General features: G+C 38.0%; 1 protein-coding gene across 1 annotated transcript in view; it reads right to left on the bottom strand.

Moving 5' to 3' along the window:
* Positions 1-219: 219 nt before the first annotated feature.
* LOC123387279 overlaps positions 220-18,080 on the bottom strand; it is a 65,766-nt gene continuing 47,905 nt past the window's right edge. Inside the window, exon 3 of the mRNA XM_045063438.1 lies at positions 220-302. The gene's annotated coding sequence lies outside the window, so the exon portion shown is untranslated. The remainder of the gene's footprint in view (positions 303-18,080) is intronic.

Raw genomic sequence — 18,080 nt, 5'->3', positions numbered from 1 at the left:
AAAAAACATATATCTTTAATTGACACTTCTGTTCTTCACAGAGAAATGGAATTTCTAATTGAAATAATTAAATAATTCCTTTACATTCACTTTACAAGGTCTTTGCAAAGGAGCATTTCAGAACAAACAGCATTGAGCACTTAATTACAAAGTAAAAACATTTGAACCAATTTGTTTAAACTACATATTATATAATCAGATTTAGAAAAACCTACCCCATTCTTTCAGGAGCATATGAGAAACTACTTCAGCTTGCCCGTTGGTCCTAGTGGTGATGGTGCAGATTATATTCATGACAGAGCCTGAAATTGCAAGAAATAAGCGATTTCAGTAATCTTATGCAAGGTCCACAAATCTTGTGCAAAATTCAGCAACAAAAGACAGGCTAGGAGCTATCCTTTTTTTCTATTTTAGAGACAACACTTTATATATTTAAGTAACAAATACCAGATACAAATGATTCTCTAAACATACAGCTTCAATCATATATATCCCTTATTGCTATATATTTGGATGTGCCAGAAAAAATGAAGTCACTGGACATAAGCTTTCTAAACAAAAAAAAAAAAAAAAAAAAGCTTCCTGGGGTGCCTGGGTGGCTCAGTGGGTTAAGCCACTGCCTTCGGCTCAGGTCATGATCTCAGGGTCCTGGGATTTAGCCCCGCATCGGGCTCTCTGCTCAGCAGGGAGCCTGCTTCCTCCTCTCTCTCTGCCTGCCTCTCTGCCTGCTTGTGATCGCTCTGTCAAATAAATAAATAAAATTAAAAAAAAAAAGCTTCCTTATAATTCTATGCTATATGAATATTGTTACAATAAAAGTTCCTTTTGGTTAACTTAACAAGATATGCTATTTCAGTCTTAACAATAACTAAGTGTGCATTCATTCCTATTTTAAAAAAAAGTGATTCTCTTCATTTTAGAGAAAAAGATTAATTACAATTTATTTGTATTTTATTAATCAACTCTTTGGACATTCAACCGTCCATTTACTGCAGTTGAAAAAAAAAGGAGTGCTGAGGAAGTTGAGAATCTACTGCAGGCTTTGGGATATAGTATTAAATGAGGAAGACTATCTTAATTTTTCTGCCCACTCTGTTTATCCTCTTCAGAGTTACCCAGTCTACCCTAAATCAGAACAAGTTGAAACTGCAAAGTATCCTCCAAACTGCCAATGTCTCCCAGAGCACTCCCTAGTTCCACAAAAGCTTGAGAATTCCAGGAGACCTGGGAAAGCGTGAGCCGGTTTTCGGGACCAGCTTCGGTTAGAACGCACTTCCGAATTTGTGTCCTCGGCAGGAAAACCTTGAACTAACAACTGTTCTCTAGCCAAAGGGGAGATTATTTTTAAGAAGCATGGGGATGCTGTCTAATATTTTTCAAAGTTTTGTCTCCACCTGAAGTCAGGATATAGCTTGATTTAACTAAATGTGGGCCTTTTCATTTAGGCATGCCACACGGCACAGATCAACTGTGGCAACTTCGTATCATCTTTGTGCTTTCATGAGAACTGATGAACTATTTTATAACCTATGAGTTTCCTCATAGGATGAGTGATAGGTTACAGCAGGAGAAAAAGCTCATGTTTCCTGAATAGGATACATCATCTTCTTTCTTTTCTGCTCAGTAGAAATGATAATGGCAACTTTTGTCTGATTCTCCTTGTCTTGTATAAATATTCCTTTGTCTTGCATAAACAGTCCTAATATTTCTATTTGGTGATAATAACCATCCAGTGTGCTAGTGGTACAGTTTCAAAACCATTTTGCTGATGAGAAAACTAAGCATAAGTAAGGCTCAGTGCACAGGCAAAGGTTGATCAACTGGAAAATATGAGTCAGAACTTGATGCTCAATGTAAGAGAGATTTGCACTGTGTACATTCACTCACATATTATCTGTTATATATTCTTAAACTCATGGGACTGTGCTCAATGATAAGAGTCTCATAACTTTAATTATACAAATATTTTTAAAGGGAGAAATATTGAGCAAATATTCACAGCATGCACTAGTGTAACAATAAAAAATACAATGTAATTTAGTGCTGGGACCTCCCAGGCGTGCTAGCATGTGAATTACATAGCAGTAAACACAAGATCAATTTTGGGATAGCTGGCATATGATGTTAGTGAGAACAAATATGTAGGTTTGATTTCTCATTTGGGCCAGTTGATGTAATTCAAACAAAAGGTGTATCCTACAGCTGCATGACAGTCCCAGTCAGTCTGTTTAAAGATATGTGAGCACAAAGGAATTCAGGTGAGAGAACTGTGTTAGCTCCATGGAGAAGAGGATGGAAGTCAGCCATTCTACAGACCAACTTCCAACTGACAATGTCTTCTTTTGTTTTCTCTAAAAGTGTATTGATTATTTTGGACTGCAGATATTGGAATGATATTACATGCGGATTTAAGTACTTGAAGATTTTTACTTCTTGAATTCCAAGTCCTGAGACTGATAGTGATACAACCAAATTCACACCAGATCGTTTTCCCAATGAATATCAGAATCCCAAAGATGAAATAAATCATGGTTTATAGCTTGTCTCCGTTATCACCTTTGCGTGTTTCTTGAATATTCACAGTTAAGTTTGACAAAATTTTAGATAAAAATCTCTCTAATCATGCAAAGTTAATGCTGGGAGGTTTGGAAAGCAGAAACTGTCATTATTTGTTGACCCTATGTTCATCTTAGTTTCTCAGATAAATTGTGATAATTCATTTATTTCTTCACCCCCTTCAGTTATCTCATTCATGTTTTTGCTCTGAGCCATGCTTACTCATACAGCTTTCATAAGCTATTCTGTCCTGGGCTTTCAAAGAATACCAGAGGTAGTAGGAAAGACTGAGGCCACATTTTTGCATTTGATGAATCAACCATAAAGGTCAGGAGAATGCAATCTGGACATTAGGATTACAAGGCTCCTATAAATTTCCAGATTTTTTATTTATTTCTGGTCTTTCTGCAGGGAGCTTCTTAAATCTAGTAATTCTTATACTGTTACTTATGTAAGTCTTCCTGCTGCTGGATATCAAGGAATCTCAAATCTTTTCAACACCTACCTCATATGAATATATAGGCTTCCTGCTATCTAGAATTAGAAACCGATTTCTAAGATTCTGAGCATCTTCTGAATATGTCACTGTGCTTTGTGGAAATCTGTGCTCAGCTAACTGTACCTGCAGGAAAATCTCTCTGTGTAACAGATATTTTTGACACCATAATCAAATGTCTAAATCCTTTATGCTTTGTAAATGACTGAGCTATCCAGAGAAAATCCCAGATGCTGTCTTTACAAGAATTAGCCTGGACTAATCAACTAGTAGAATCAAGTAGAACCAAAGAAAAAGAGAATCAAAGAGTTGTTTTGTTGTCTGTTGTTTGTTTTTGTTTTTAAATGCTTACTGCACTGTTCTGTATTCTCAGAGAAATCTGTGCAGTCCTTTAGGATCTAAACTTGGCTAATACTAATTTATGATTATATAATTTAGCTCTATTTTTGAAATATAGGATTCATATAAAAATGTTTCCTGAGTAAAGAACATTTGCCTTCCCAAAAATAAAAAATAGAAATGTTGCTTTTGGCTAGTAAATAAATTTGCTTATTCACGACAGCCACAGCGTCTTTTAAAGCATCACAGTAACATTCCCCAGTTTCTGTTTTAGAATAATGTTTGTTTTTTCCCCCCTTTGACACCTCGTACCATGGCTTTATGACACAACAGGGTATGCTTGGTTTGTGTGTTAATATCACAGTTTGAATGCAGTAAGCTATGAATTCAAAAGAGAGAAACTACAAAGGACCAGAAAGCATACTACTGGTTGAATAAAGCCCATCCTGAAGTGGTAATTCAAGTTTTAGTTTGTCACTTTATTAATGATACTCATTATATTATAGGGTATTATATTACATAAAAAGGAATCATATGCCCCCAACTGTATATGGATAATGCTGTAATTCCATCAAGGCATTCCAGCAATGCTATAAACTACCTCAGCAGAGCTTGAATAGCTTGTTTATTAACACCAGAATCCAAAATGGAATAATAGCTCTGACTTTATATACATTGGGGATACATTATACACCACAATATGCATTTATATCAGCCAGGTAAACTAAATGAACACAAAGTGAAAATGTGCAATGAAATAATCAACCACAGCCTTATAAAGAGAATTACCGCACATCCCTTTGGAGATTCAAATCTCTTCCCATTTCTGTCCATCAAAGAGTCAGGAATGTCAGGAAGAAGGGAAAAAGAATGTACTTCACCCAAATGGGATAAGACTTGCTAACTTATTTCCCCAAGTTAGCAATCTAAATGGCTACCGGAACTTACAATTTTCTGTGTTGCTTAGAGAGAACACCCAGGAGTGTGCTGGGTCTCTGCATGCTTGCAATGATGCAAGGCAGAAGGGCTTGGCACAGTGTGTCTTCATTCCCTTCTGAGGGCCACATACACTTTAATACTTTTCCCATGAAAATCTGAGACAGTTTTACTGCTTTGAAAAATAAATCATAGAACACATTATTAGCAAGGATTGAGAAATAATAGCAAAGCACTTTTTTTAGTGTGGTCACAACCTGTGCTTATTACATATGGAAAATGATGGAAATAAAAGCTAACATTTATTGACAATATAGTATGTCCCATACTGAGCCAAGTGCTATATATGCTTCATCAGGCTTACTCCTACAACTCTACGCATAGACACTCTTATTAACACCATTTGCTAGAGGAAGAAACTACTGCTTGCCATGGTCATATAGCCTGACCAGGATCCCAGTGCTTATAAGCATCAGTCCGGTTTTCTAAGTCAGACTGGTGTCTGAAATTATGGCACACAACAATCCAGAAAATCCATGGGGATAGCATTTCTTCCCCTTTTTCCAAGGTAAGGATTTGAACCAGGATAAGGCTGCTAAGCACTTTTATATTTCTACTTATAAGCATCCCCACCCATATTTGAATGGAAGAAAAATTCCTATCATTATGACAATTTTACTTTGTTCCAAGTTCCCAACATTCTTGGTTCTTTGGAGAAGCTATCCCCTGATATCACAACACTGAAAACTCCCTCAAGCATCTTTCTAGAGGTGTCTGAGGGGAAAGATGGGTACTCTCATCTGGAAAATGGGAAAGATTTGGAGTAGAGAAGCAACATTCAGGTGGCAAAGCCCAAGATCTGTGCTGGAATTTCTGAATTATTCAGTAAGATTAAGGTATACAAGGCTTCATCCAAACACACAATGGGCTTTAAGATACACCTTAATTTAAACCAGCTTCAACACTAGTTATATGGCTTTAGGAACATTAGTGAATAATTCCAAATCTCAGTTTCCTCATATCGGAACATTATCTACTTCATAATGTTTGTAAGCAACTGATGAATTACTGAACTCTACATCTGAAACTAATGATGTACTATATATCAGCTAACTGAATTTAAATTAGAAAAAATAATATCATATAGGATAAGCTTACAAAGTAACAGTGTATGTCTAGCATGCTAAAACATGCAATTCATTTCATCATACTAATGGAGAGATGTTTATCAACAGGAGTGCCTTTTGTGATCTTTTTTTGTCCCCCCCCCCACCAAATCAGAGTGATTTCTGCAATATTATGATGTAGAAATTTTAGGGAGGATTCCAAGAGTAAGGATGCAGTCTTATGGACAATGAAAAAACTATAACCTTAGCATGAAGTTTGTTTTGGTGCTTATTTCCTATGGGCAAGAAGTGGATTCTGACATTCTCTTGACCTTGAGCCAGCTAGCTGTCAAGTAACACCAGTCTGGACAGTGAGTTTTCCGCTGGTCATCACACAGAAGGAGATGACAAACTTAGGAGAAAAGAAGAAGAAAGATGCCAGCAAACTTGGAATAGCAAGCTCTATTTTTCTAAACCAGATTACCCATATCAGTACTGTCCAAGAGAAATAGAACAGGAGTCATAAACATGAGCCACATATGTAATTTTAAAATTTTTAGTAGCCACATTAAAAAAACAGATTAAACATTTCAATAACACATTTTATTTAGCCCCCAAATCCAAGACAGTATCATTTCTACATGTGAAATGTATGAAATTTATTGTATGAAAGTTAATGTATGAAATGTATTTAATGTATGAAAGTTATTAATGCAGTATTTTATATTCTTTTTGTATACTGTTTCTTTGAAATTACATCACATCTTTACTCCAGACTAGTCACATTTCAAATGTTCAGTAGTTTCATGTGGCTAGTTGCTACCATATTGGACAGCACAGAAATAGATAAACGTGGTTGCTTACCTCCTCTTTTTGCCAGTAGCCTCTCGTACAATTTAGTTATGGTGGTAGCCTCATCTTGGCCTTGGTCGTAAGGTAACAGCATCCTTACCCACCACAATTCACTGGTTCTGGTTCCTAGCAAGAAAGCAGTGTTCCCTGAGGCCAGTGGGATGATGCTGATATTCAGTCAAGAAGAAACCCTTCAGAGAAGGTGAATCTCAAAGTACATTATTAGATCCATGGACCACACAACTCCTTCCCATCAAGAGATTCTCCTTCTACAACTTTCTCAGGTGTTAGGTAGGGAGAGAGGAGTCTGTTTTATTATGCTTACATGAAGTATATTTCTGTATAGTATCATTCCATTTTGCATAATAGAAATAATAATCTTCACATAGGCCTATTTACATCCCAAACATTGTTCTATATACATTGTATATACCAGCTCACTTAAAATATTAATTTATGAACATTTTTCAGATAACAAGCTACAATGAGTTCCAGGAACTTGCCCAAGATCCCATAAATGGTGAGACATAGATGTAGAAACTGAACCCTGGCAGTCTGGTTCCTTACCATGGCTTTATTGCCCCAGTGCCTTAGTCACGTGCCCAACTCCCTAATTAACAAGAGTGATAGCAACAACAGCCACGATACATGCAGTTTTGTAATAAAAACCAGATCTCCTGATCCTCATTAGCCTGGGTTTCTAACAAGCATATTAACTTAAATAAAACCCCAGACCCTTCACCACATCAGCACTTTTGTAAGCAACTCATTCAGTTTAAATGGAATCGGCTTCCTAAATTTCTTTGCATATATTCAAGAAGAACACAGCTGTTACATTTGGAAGATACTTGGCAGTTAATGGACAATTCCATAAAAAAAAAAAAAAAAAAATTGGCTGGGGTGAGATGCCTTTTGTTCCTTTCCTGCTTCAGTTTTTTCCACTGCCTCTCTTATTCCTTTTCTATACTCATGCTGTATGACTTTAAATTTTTGGTAGAACAATTTCAAAGGCTCAGAAACTTTAAAAATATCCTCATTCAAAGTTTTAGAGATCCCCCACATTGGAACGGAGAATAAGTGAGGAGTAAGTAAATGAGAGACTTCCTCCTCCCCAGTATGTTCAATGAGGTCCTGAGAAATTCACCTGCACATCAGCTTGCAGTTCCCCCTTCCTTTCCACCCTGCTCCAAATATTCACCATTGCAACTACTGGGAAGGATAGCGTGAAAACAGCAACTTTTCATCAACTACCTAATCCTCAGGTTCCCTAGTGCCTATTAGTGCTACTTTTCATCTGGAAAAGAAGTGAACTTTAGAACGACAAACCTGATTTAAATGACTGTTACTTATGAATATTATGACGTTAATCACTGAAACATTCTGAGGTTCAGTATGAATTGGCTACATATGGATAATAACACCAATTTCCCAGTCATTACTAAAATCACATGTGTATAAATGCCAAGCACAGTGCCCGGCACCTTATTAGGCTACTCTTTAAATGACAGCCATTATTAATATGTTAAGGAGAGTAAGGTGAAGCAGCCCTCTCCTACAGATTCTTCTGGTCCCAAACTGATATTTTTAATTTATAGCATTCAGGTACTGTAAAGATACCAAGAAATCAGATCAGGTACCAACTGTGGGGCAGCCCTCCTGGAACATCCCTGCTGAATAGTGACCCTCCCCTTAGGGATGAACTCCAATGGCCTTCCAAATTAAGGTAGAAGACAAAGCAGGAAAGGAAATACAAAACCCATGTATCAGAGTCAATTAAGAGTTGAGAGAGTTGTCTGCTACTCCCTATTCTTACACTCCTTTCTAAGCAGATGTGCAATTCCTTTTTGTGAGGACCTAAAATATGTACACTAAGGATACAGAAAACATTCTGTCCTATGGTCCCTTTCCTTCCCCCACAGGGTGTGCTAATTGCCTGACACAGCCACACAGCCAAGCAAGCATCTATGCTCTCCAGGCCTATGTGCCTATAAATTATGTCCAGTTCTATCCCAGAACCGCTGAGTCACTGTTGCCGGCCCACACAGGCCTGCCGACCACACACTCCTTTGATAAATGAGAGTAGAAATGATAGAGCCGGGAGCTAGGGGTCATCAACCCTGCTTGAGCAAAAGCAAGAGCAGTGTCCTACTCTCTCTGCTTTGATGACTCATAGGAATAGAGTGGTCATTTAGAGAACTGGGTCCTCCTCCACCAAGCTGAGGAGGTGTGGGGCTGTTGGGTTTCTTGCCTGGGCAGAGTCCTACGAGCCTAGTTGCTGACCACTGGGAGAAGAGTTCAGCTGTAGGTCTTTCTCACAATAGATTTCATCCATTCTATAGTCACCCACATTACTGAATGGACACATCAGCATATGCGGCACAAGATGTCTACACCAGAGCATGAAGCCCTGTCAATGAAGTCCTGGGAACTAAAAGGACATAATATTGAGTTCATGTAAAAAATCCAGAATGACGTATAATACCGTGATTTTCCCCCTATACTCTGCCTTGTGTTCTATATATACCAATTATAAAAACCCCTTAATGTAAACCAGAGTAGACTAAATTTTAAAAACCCTTTGTTCATTCAGCAAACACTGATTCAAGATCATCTCTGGAGCAAGGATGAAATAAGACAAGGATATTTTCTTAGTTTTCCCTCTATTGGTGGAAGTGGATGCCTCTATAAACAAATAGTACGATATGATATGTGCTACAGTGTAAACAACTGCAAATAGCACTGGGTTATTTAGGGAACGTGTGAACCCTGGCACATACCACAGATTAAGATAATGGATAATGGAAGAAGAGCCAACAACAAAACCTGAAAAAAGGAACTCCTCAAGAGCCCTCCTCCATGTTCAGTGGATCACTTTCCCTTCTACTTCATGGAGAAAATCGAGACCATCGACTTGTCAACCACACACGAAGAAAATCTTAGCTAGATTTACAGACCCTTATCTACCTTCCCCCCATCTCAGAGGATGAGGCATCCCTCCCACTATGATGACCCCAGTTCTGGCTTCTGCTCTAAGCCCCTCCTGCCTCCTCAGAAATACATTTAAACCAATTACCTCTTCTGTCTTCTCTACTCCAGCCTCTTTCCCAGCATTCTCCCATAGCTTATTAAAATGCGTGAGATTCTCCTTGAATAAAAGAGCTCTCTCTCAGTGTCACATATTCTTTTCTTCACTGATTTCCACCCAAAATACTCAAAAGTTTAGCCTACCCAGCCAACTTTCTTATCTCTTCAATGAAACTTAACTTCTATCATTACTTTACTGAAAACACTCTTACCAAGTTCAAGTTCACGAATGGCTGCCTAGTTTCAAAAGGCAATGGTCATTTTGCAATCACTGTCTTATTAAATGTCTGTTGCATCTGCCACGATTCAGCATCCACTTCTTAGAATTCTCTATGTCCTTAGCGTCTACGACTTTAAAATTGCTGTGGTTCTCCTCATGCCCCTCTGATGGCGTCTTCTCAGTTTCCCTTCCTGGGCTCCTTTCTTCCATCTGCCATTTAAATGTCGATGTTCCCCAGGGATTTGGCTGTGCTTCTAGCTGCCTGGCCTCTGCCTGCTCCTGTCTATTTTCTAAATTCCAGATTTCCAGTTGCATCTGTGAGCTACACAACACCTCTCAACAACTACTTTTATTTTCTGACTAAATTAGCCAGAGTCAGTTCTTGTTGCTAGGAACTGAGAATGGAGAAATCTGGCTTAAAAGCAAAGTCTGGTGAAAAAGAACATGGAACACAGTTATGTAGGAGTGCAACAGGAGTAAACTGGAGTGCCACACAAACAAACAAATAAGCACCTCAGTAGAAATACAGTGCTCAGACCAAGTGACCTGCCACCTTCCTCTGCAGCTGGAGTGTGGTATGCAATGTGGGGCATCACACTTAAAAAAAAAAAAAAAAAGAAAGAAAGAAAAGAAAAGAAGACAGATGCATTAAAAAAATGTTACTGGATTCTACAGGAAGAATTATAGTAGAGACTGGGATTACAAAGATGAATAAGATCACTGACCTTTAGAAGTTTCTCTAGTGGGAAAGAGAAACGTCAGTGCTATAATATAAAAGAAGCGCTGGTGGCACCAATGAGGGGTAGCCAAAGCCGCCTTGAGGAGCAAGAATGGTGAATATGATTTCATCAAGAGGGATGCCTGGGTGGCTCAGTGGGGTAAAGCCTCTGCCTTCGGCTCAGGTCATGATCTCAGGGTCCTGGGGTCGAGCCCCACATAGGGCTCTCTGCTCAGCGGGGAGCCTGCTTCCTCCTCTCTCTCTGCCTGCTTCTCTGCCTGCTTGTGATCTCTGTCTGTCAAATAAATAAATAAAATCTTAAAAAAAAAAAAAAGGATCTCATCAAGAGAAGGATGAAAAGGCAACCACCAGGCAGAGTGGATGGCATTCAGAAAACGTAGAGCTGAGAGAGGGTCTAGGGTGTAGGGTCAAGGAAAGAGAGGTACCCGCAGATGAGAAGAGAGATGAAATGTGGTGTTTGAACAAGAAAGACCAGACTATTAACTCAATCCATAACCCTTCACAATCTGGATAACAAAAAGTCCAGATACCGTATTTTATGGGCAATCAAGTGAAGAAAATGGGTTTGTTTTTATCCTGGGAAAAAGGTATAATGGACACAGAAATCTCTCCACACAGTTGAAGAGCTGTCTTTTGAAAATACAAATAGGCCAACTTTTTGCCTATATGTTTACACAGTTCAAGGAAGAAATTCCTAATGATGGGATTGACTCCACAATAGAAGGGACTGTCTTACCAGAGAACTGAGTTCTCTGCCACTTGCTATATTCAAGCTGGTCAGGGAAATTATAATTTGAATTAACTGGGTAAGAATTCTGGTTATATGAACTTTAAGTTTACTACAAATTACAAGGTTTCAACTATTTCTCTGCATTATTTTTGTTGCCAACTTATTTATGTTCTTAAGCAACCAGCTTTCCAGTGAAAAACCACTATGTGCATCCTATGGCTCTGTCTCTAAAGGTTTGGGTCAATAACAGTAGCCAGGGAAACCTACCAGTCTTTTCTCCTTTAAGCAAAGTTTTCTTTAGGACTCTGAACAAAACAGACTTCCATTCAAGAGTTTCAGATAAAATCTGACTTCAGCGACTTTTATTTTCATTCCATTTTAATAACCAGCTGCATTCAATTTTGTCATCTCCCATCATTACTTCAACCTTGAAGGAATAACAATACATATATTAATGTCTGACCATAATCGGTTCTTTCATTTCAAAGTAAGTTCCTTTACATCTTCAATGTTTGTCTATATATTCTGACTGGCTCTCTTTCTTACCCAACTTTCTTACCCCAAATTCCTCATTTTCAGAACAGAATCCCCATCCCCATCTTTAACTTTTTGGTGAAATGGTCTTTCAACCAAGTCCACATGACAAATTCTCAAACCTAAGTTAATTCTAAATTTCACTTTTATACTCCTGCATATTTATTGTCAAAAAGATTTTTTAAAAAAGAGTTTTCTTTTCATAACCTATCAGTTGATGCTACTGGATTTTTTGAGGTTGTCAGTCTTAGCTGAGGTCTCATCATGGTAGTTAATTTTCTTTAGCCAACCAATACTTCCCTCAGTAGATATTCTAAACCGTCTATCTCTTCAAGAGTAAATTCAGTATCTGCCTAGCAGGTGATTGTTGCCTTGTATTTCATAGGCAAATATGAGGGCATTTAGTAGTCCTCATTTTCTTTCTTCAACCTCTAAAATTATTTACATGCATCTTCATCTTTATCTTTTTTACATTTGACCAAGGCTTTTACTCTAGATTATGCTCTGAATCCTCTCCCATGTCATTTTGTATCTTATAACACTAATTAACACCTTCTTACTCTAACATCTCTTTCCTCTGGACTGAGAAATTCTGGTGATTTTTATTCTCGTTTTCTATGGATCACTTAATAAGTTATAGGTTATGTAAAGAATAAATCTGAGGATATAAGGTGACAATTAAGAGACCTTTGTACTAGTTCAGGGAGAGTATCAAGTTACAAACTAGCAAATAGCCATAGTGATGGGGAGGTTGAAAAGTTTCAATAACTAATTAGGAAATAAACTCAGCATTGTGAGTAATATTACTATACATTACAAGAAGCACATTCTGTTACTGCCAACAGAACTTATGGGACCTACTGAAACCACTGATATTTTTTGTCCCAGATACTGCCACCTCCTCCTACAGGATGAATCCTTCCCTATCTTTCCTTCTGAGTCACTGACTTCAGATTCAAAGACCTGGACTAGCACAGCTGATTGGCAAAAACGAGGTCATATACCAGCTTTTGAGCTGCCTGGGAACACTACTGCAGGAAGGCAAGTGTTTGGCATTTAGAGCTTCTGGTTGGAGGACAACTACTCAACACTGGAAGAGAGATCAGATCCTGGAGCGAAAATAAAAATGTGATTTGTACTTGCACTATAGATTTTTGAACATAAAGGCAAATTTTTCTATCCATCCCTGTTAAGTAAATTTGTCCATCTTTTAGTCCCAATTTTAACATTTTTATCTTTATACACCTTGAATATATTCTAAAATTTGAGTTATCCAACAATTTAGTTATTAAATAAAATCACCTGCCCTAACACAAGCCTCTAGCAAAATTGTACAGAGCAAGAACAAGAATAAAGTTCTGCTAAATAAAGATGAAAATCCTCAAGCTTGAACTTAATCTTAATCAATCCCACTGAGAGAGTGGCTGAATGGGCTATAAAGATGCCTAACTAAGTTATTACCCAGCTATCCCCATTCTCTTATTCTTAAACAAGTATCTAGAACTCTCCTAGATATAGTTGCCAACAACTAAAACTCAGGCACACCATGTTGGCAATGTTCTCTTGATTTACTGGAATAGTAGTACTATCCAAAAACGGAAGGGGGGTTAGATAATTTTAACATGACTTTTTTTTTCTTTTCAGTAAAACAAGGATGGAAAAAAAAAAAAAGAAAGAAAAGATAGGAAAATGCTTCCTAGGGGAAATAGAACATAGGAATAATCCCATAGTAGCTATTAAAGAACACTGAACCCTGAAAAAAAAAATGGACAATCCACCAACATATAAGCAAAAAGAGACTACCTGATCTGATGATCTACCACTTTACCTATTGGCATAAAGTGACATGAAAGAGGATGTGTCAAATAATAAGTGTGACTAGAATCCCTGGAGCAACATGCTCACCAGAAATAATTTTCCCCAAACTTACTCCTTTGAAAACCAACAGGTGTCAAGTAATTCATAACTTCAGAGGGGAACCCAGAACTGCTGGCAAAAGGCCCTATACCTTTAGAATCACAATTTGTCCCAACTGGGGTCCCCTGCAGCTTCAGAACTGGCACACCAGGCGATGGCTCTGTAGCAAAAGGCTTTTTTGAACTGCATTTTTTTCAGCAGTTAAATCTGAGCTGTAACATTTGGCAGGTTTCCTTGCTAACATTTGGCAATAATTGTTTATCAAATGCTAACAAGGAATGCTGCCAAATGTAACAGCTCCGACTGAACCATCTAAAATATAATATTGAGGCAAAAGTCTACAGACATGTGCTCAATCCTTTCTGACTAATCCTAGAAATAGGATCCTGTGCCCATGGTCATTAGACCATGCTGCACCACAGCAGGGATGCACAGGGACCAGATTCTCTTTCCTCTGCACGGTGCATTATTTCCCTTGATTTCTAAGGGAGTTCACAAGCGAAGGATGCCTGATAAACACAGAGATGGAAATTTACAACAAGCTAGAGACTACATACATTATAACTTCATCAATTTGGATGCAAATTAACGGGAGATCAATCAGCAAAACCAAGGCTGACTTATCTTTGGTGGGCACACTACTTTTCAATCACATGGGTCCCTCAACCAGTCCTTGTTATCTCCAAGTTCTCGTGCTTGGGCACATTTGGTTCCTTTCTCCTAGTGCTCAATGCAGTGTGGATCTAACCTTCCTTGTCCTTGCTAATCCAAATCTTGTAAGGGGTAGCTCAAATTCCACCTCCTCTAGGAAGTCTTCCCTACTCCACCTTCCCATTATTCTTTTCCTGCATTCTTGAGTTACTTTTATATTAGACCTTGATTGCCTGAAGCTTTATTGGTCCCTGAATACTCTTACTCTTTACTGGCACATCCTCCAGACCATTCAGATAACTTACATCCTACCTTCCCCAGACAGCCTACAGACCCATGGAGGGCAGGATCTGACTGCTTTGTTCTCACAACATTCCTAACATGGAACAGTATAAAATTCTCTAACGATTTTGTGGCTACTCTTAGGGTACAAGTCATAAGAACAAATGCTTTTCAAGTGCTTTGGAAGTCCTCATTTACATTCCGATACCTGATATGCTAACTCTAAAAGATGCTCAACTACTCATCAAAATAGATCTTTTCAGAAACTTTCCCAGGTAATTTAAGCTTATGGGAGCTAAATTTGGGTAGCTGGGTATATTTGAAAAGAATCAAACTGCTCTTCTTCAGAAGAATTCTAAGATTCAAACTTTTAAACATTCAGTAATCTTTTATTGTTGCTTCACTAGATCCTTGGCATACAAAAATAGGAATGACATTACCCTACTTTTTTGCTGCCCTATTCTCATACCCTCAAAAAGTATGCTTGACAATGTCAACATATTACTTTAATACCTAAAAAATTTAGATGAGGGGTAGAAATAAATCACCCTTTTCTACATGTTTAGCAAAAAAAAATAAGTAAATAATAAAAATAATTCATTTAAGATCTCCCCTAAGATTTGTGGGGAATATTTCCCACTTAATACAAATACACAATTACATCTGACATCCACACAAAGTGCACATAGTACTACAAGCCAAAAGACTTAGAAGTGAGCTCATGGGGGGCAGAAGAGCCAGAATAATCAAAATCAAGGATCTCACCTCTACTATAGATCTGTGGCAAAATATTATCAAATGTAGGACTTTGTTACTGCAGAAAAGGTACCTAGATTCTAAGGATCTAGATTCTAAGTGCTTCCACATAATAGCTAGGAATTATTAGATAATTTCATTAGGTTCCCAGATATATGGAGCCCTCATATTTAAAATAAGGATATCAATGCCTTCTTTGATTTGTGTCAAAGGCCACTGCCAGATACTCTCCTAGACTCCACATATAAGACCAATGGACCTCTTATTTAGGAAACTCAGTAACACAATAATAAGTAACAAGAGTGATAAGCAGTTAAGACTGATGGACACACAATGATAATTTTTAAATCTTAGGTCTTTCACTTAAAAAGCATACTTCTATTCCAGTCTTAAATCTTGCCCAGGGATAAGAGCAGTTTCCCCTTACCTACATAAAAGGAGACACAGGTTGACTTTTCCAAAGTATTGTTAGAAGTCATCCAGGACTGCCCTGTTGATGCCTGCCCTGTGCTCTCCTCAACCCTAACTCTCCAAGTAAAAGACCTACTATATAAATGGTAGTAACCAGGCAGAAAAGTGAACCTTCACACAAAGGTTTTCAGCCCCATAAAGCACTTAATTGCGGCGAGTCTGTTTGGATCATTGCCAGCAGACTGATTCATAAACTTGTCAGGGCTTGGGCCGCCTCACAGGCTACACAGGTGAAATCTTTTTAGTGCCTCTCTGGGCTATGTTTTCCTACCAAACCCACGCAAATCCAGCTGCTGTTCAGGCTGTGGGAAGGCATGTTGCCTTTCTGACTGAGGAGACTGGAATTTTTGTTACCCTGAGGACACTTAGGAATTTGCCTTTTTCTGCAAAAAGAGACTATCACAGCTTATACAGTGCCTCTGTTCAGAAGAACACCTCCTCATTATTTTTTCAACAGATGTCTTACTGAAGCACATTTTACTATTTATGTTAGCCTCCTGTAAAACATCTGAGAAAATCCAGAATAACAATGAAAAATGATTGTGTTCACAAAATCAAGTAAATCCAATAATATTTCTGACAGAATTGATTACAATAATGTCAAACGCCCCTCTCCACTCTCTTTGAAAGTTATTTCAAACATAAAGATAATGAAATATGTTGCCTGTCACTTGTAAATTGTGTGCTGAAAGTCTAAAGAGATAATTTAAAGATTTCCAGGTAGAACAACACACTTGCTTTATTTTATTTGTCAAAGAAATATATTAGTTAGGAACTTTCTGCTGTGGAGAGTTGGAAACCTCAAAAGAGGACCAGACATTTAAACGACAGTAGGAGTGTCTTCACGGGTCTCAATTCCTGAATCGTAGAAGCCTCTCTATCTCTGCGCTATCAGTGAACAGGAAACAGAATGGATAGGTAGGCGATATTTCCCCCAAATTTGTATTTTCTGTTGTTATAGAGGGATAGCATAACAGTTAAGACCATGAATGTTCAGGATTTAAAAAAAAAAAACAAACTAGGGTCAGATTCCTAACTCTGTCACTCACTAGCTGTAGGACTTGAGAAAGTCACTTAACCTCTTGGAGCTTCCATTTTCTCCTCTGTAAAAAGAGCCAATGATAATTGCCTCATGGGTGTGTAAAGTGGATAAAATGTCTGTAATATATGTAAATTACTTTCAGGGGATGCAGCACATAGTAATCGTTCAATAATGATAGCTATTATTGTTGCTGAATGCAGTAGTGGCTATCATTGTCATCAGGTATCTAAACATATGCCTTCAACTCTCTTTTTTGTGTATTTCCATTTTATTATTTTAATCTCATAATTACATTATAGTGTCATAGTCCTTCCACTTTGAGTCCTCATTAAATTTTGTGAGGAGGGGCTTATCATCTTGTTTATCTTTTCATTCTCCGTCTTCCTCCCTAACCTCCACACGGCCATGTCTTGATCGTGACCAGCGCCTCAGAACCTAGCACGTAGCTGTCACATAGCAAGGGCACAGTTCACTGCACAGTAATTAAATAAATGTACCATCATGCTTTTTATACAGGTGAGGAAACTGAGGCTCTCCTCAATAATGCAACAGTTTGCTTAAAATGGAAGTCATTTCAGTAAGTGGAGGAGCTATGTTCTTAACACGGGTCTTCATTATCAGAGCTCCCATCCACTTCCTGCACCTACGTTTCTTGTTGAGCCTAGAGTTGTACGTGCTAGAACTCTGGAAACCTAACCCACAGTCTGCCCTAACAATTTTTCAAAGCATACTTTCCCTCTGCAATATTCTTAATGGACTATCAAAGGGGGCAACTTATAAATCTCAGTTAGTGGAGTCCTTTCAAACGCCAACCACTGACATTCAAGCAGTTAGGCAATTACTGCTGCTGGATACCCAAAGGTCCAACCTGCATGTTATCAGTACTTCCATTTCTAGTGAATTTGCCACCAGGGAACATAAAAAGGAAAATAGTGAAATGGTAAAATAAGTGTCTGATGGTTAAATGTCACAATGACAGGTTTCCACAGCTTAATTTTTGTTGGGGGGGAAGAGAAGAAGGGGTGAAAGGGAATGTTCCTTGAGAAACAGTAGAGAACAGTTAGTAGTTAAGCCAATTTAAGCTTGTATATTTTGCTGTCATTCGTAAAAGCCATTGCCTTGATCTGACTGAGAAGTTATTTTATTGCTTAGCTCTTCTAGATACATCAAATTAGATCTTTATTTTAACAGCTTTACCTCTGGATAATAATAACAGTATATATCTTATAGGGTAAAGTAGGCTCCTCACTGCGAGTACACATGGGTTGTCTTGCTGGATATTTGTAACATTACCACATATGCAGAGGGAAGTATTATTATTTCCCCTATTTTCAGATGAGATCATTGAAATAAACAAAAGGCTAAGTGA

The sequence above is a fragment of the Mustela putorius genome, unplaced genomic scaffold (assembly GCF_011764305.1).
Source record: "Mustela putorius furo isolate JIRA1106 unplaced genomic scaffold, ASM1176430v1.1 tig00003853_pilon_pilon_pilon, whole genome shotgun sequence".
Lineage (NCBI taxonomy): Eukaryota > Metazoa > Chordata > Mammalia > Carnivora > Mustelidae > Mustela > Mustela putorius.
Note: the sequence above shows the minus strand (reverse complement) of the source record. Positions and strands in the feature narration are given on the sequence as shown.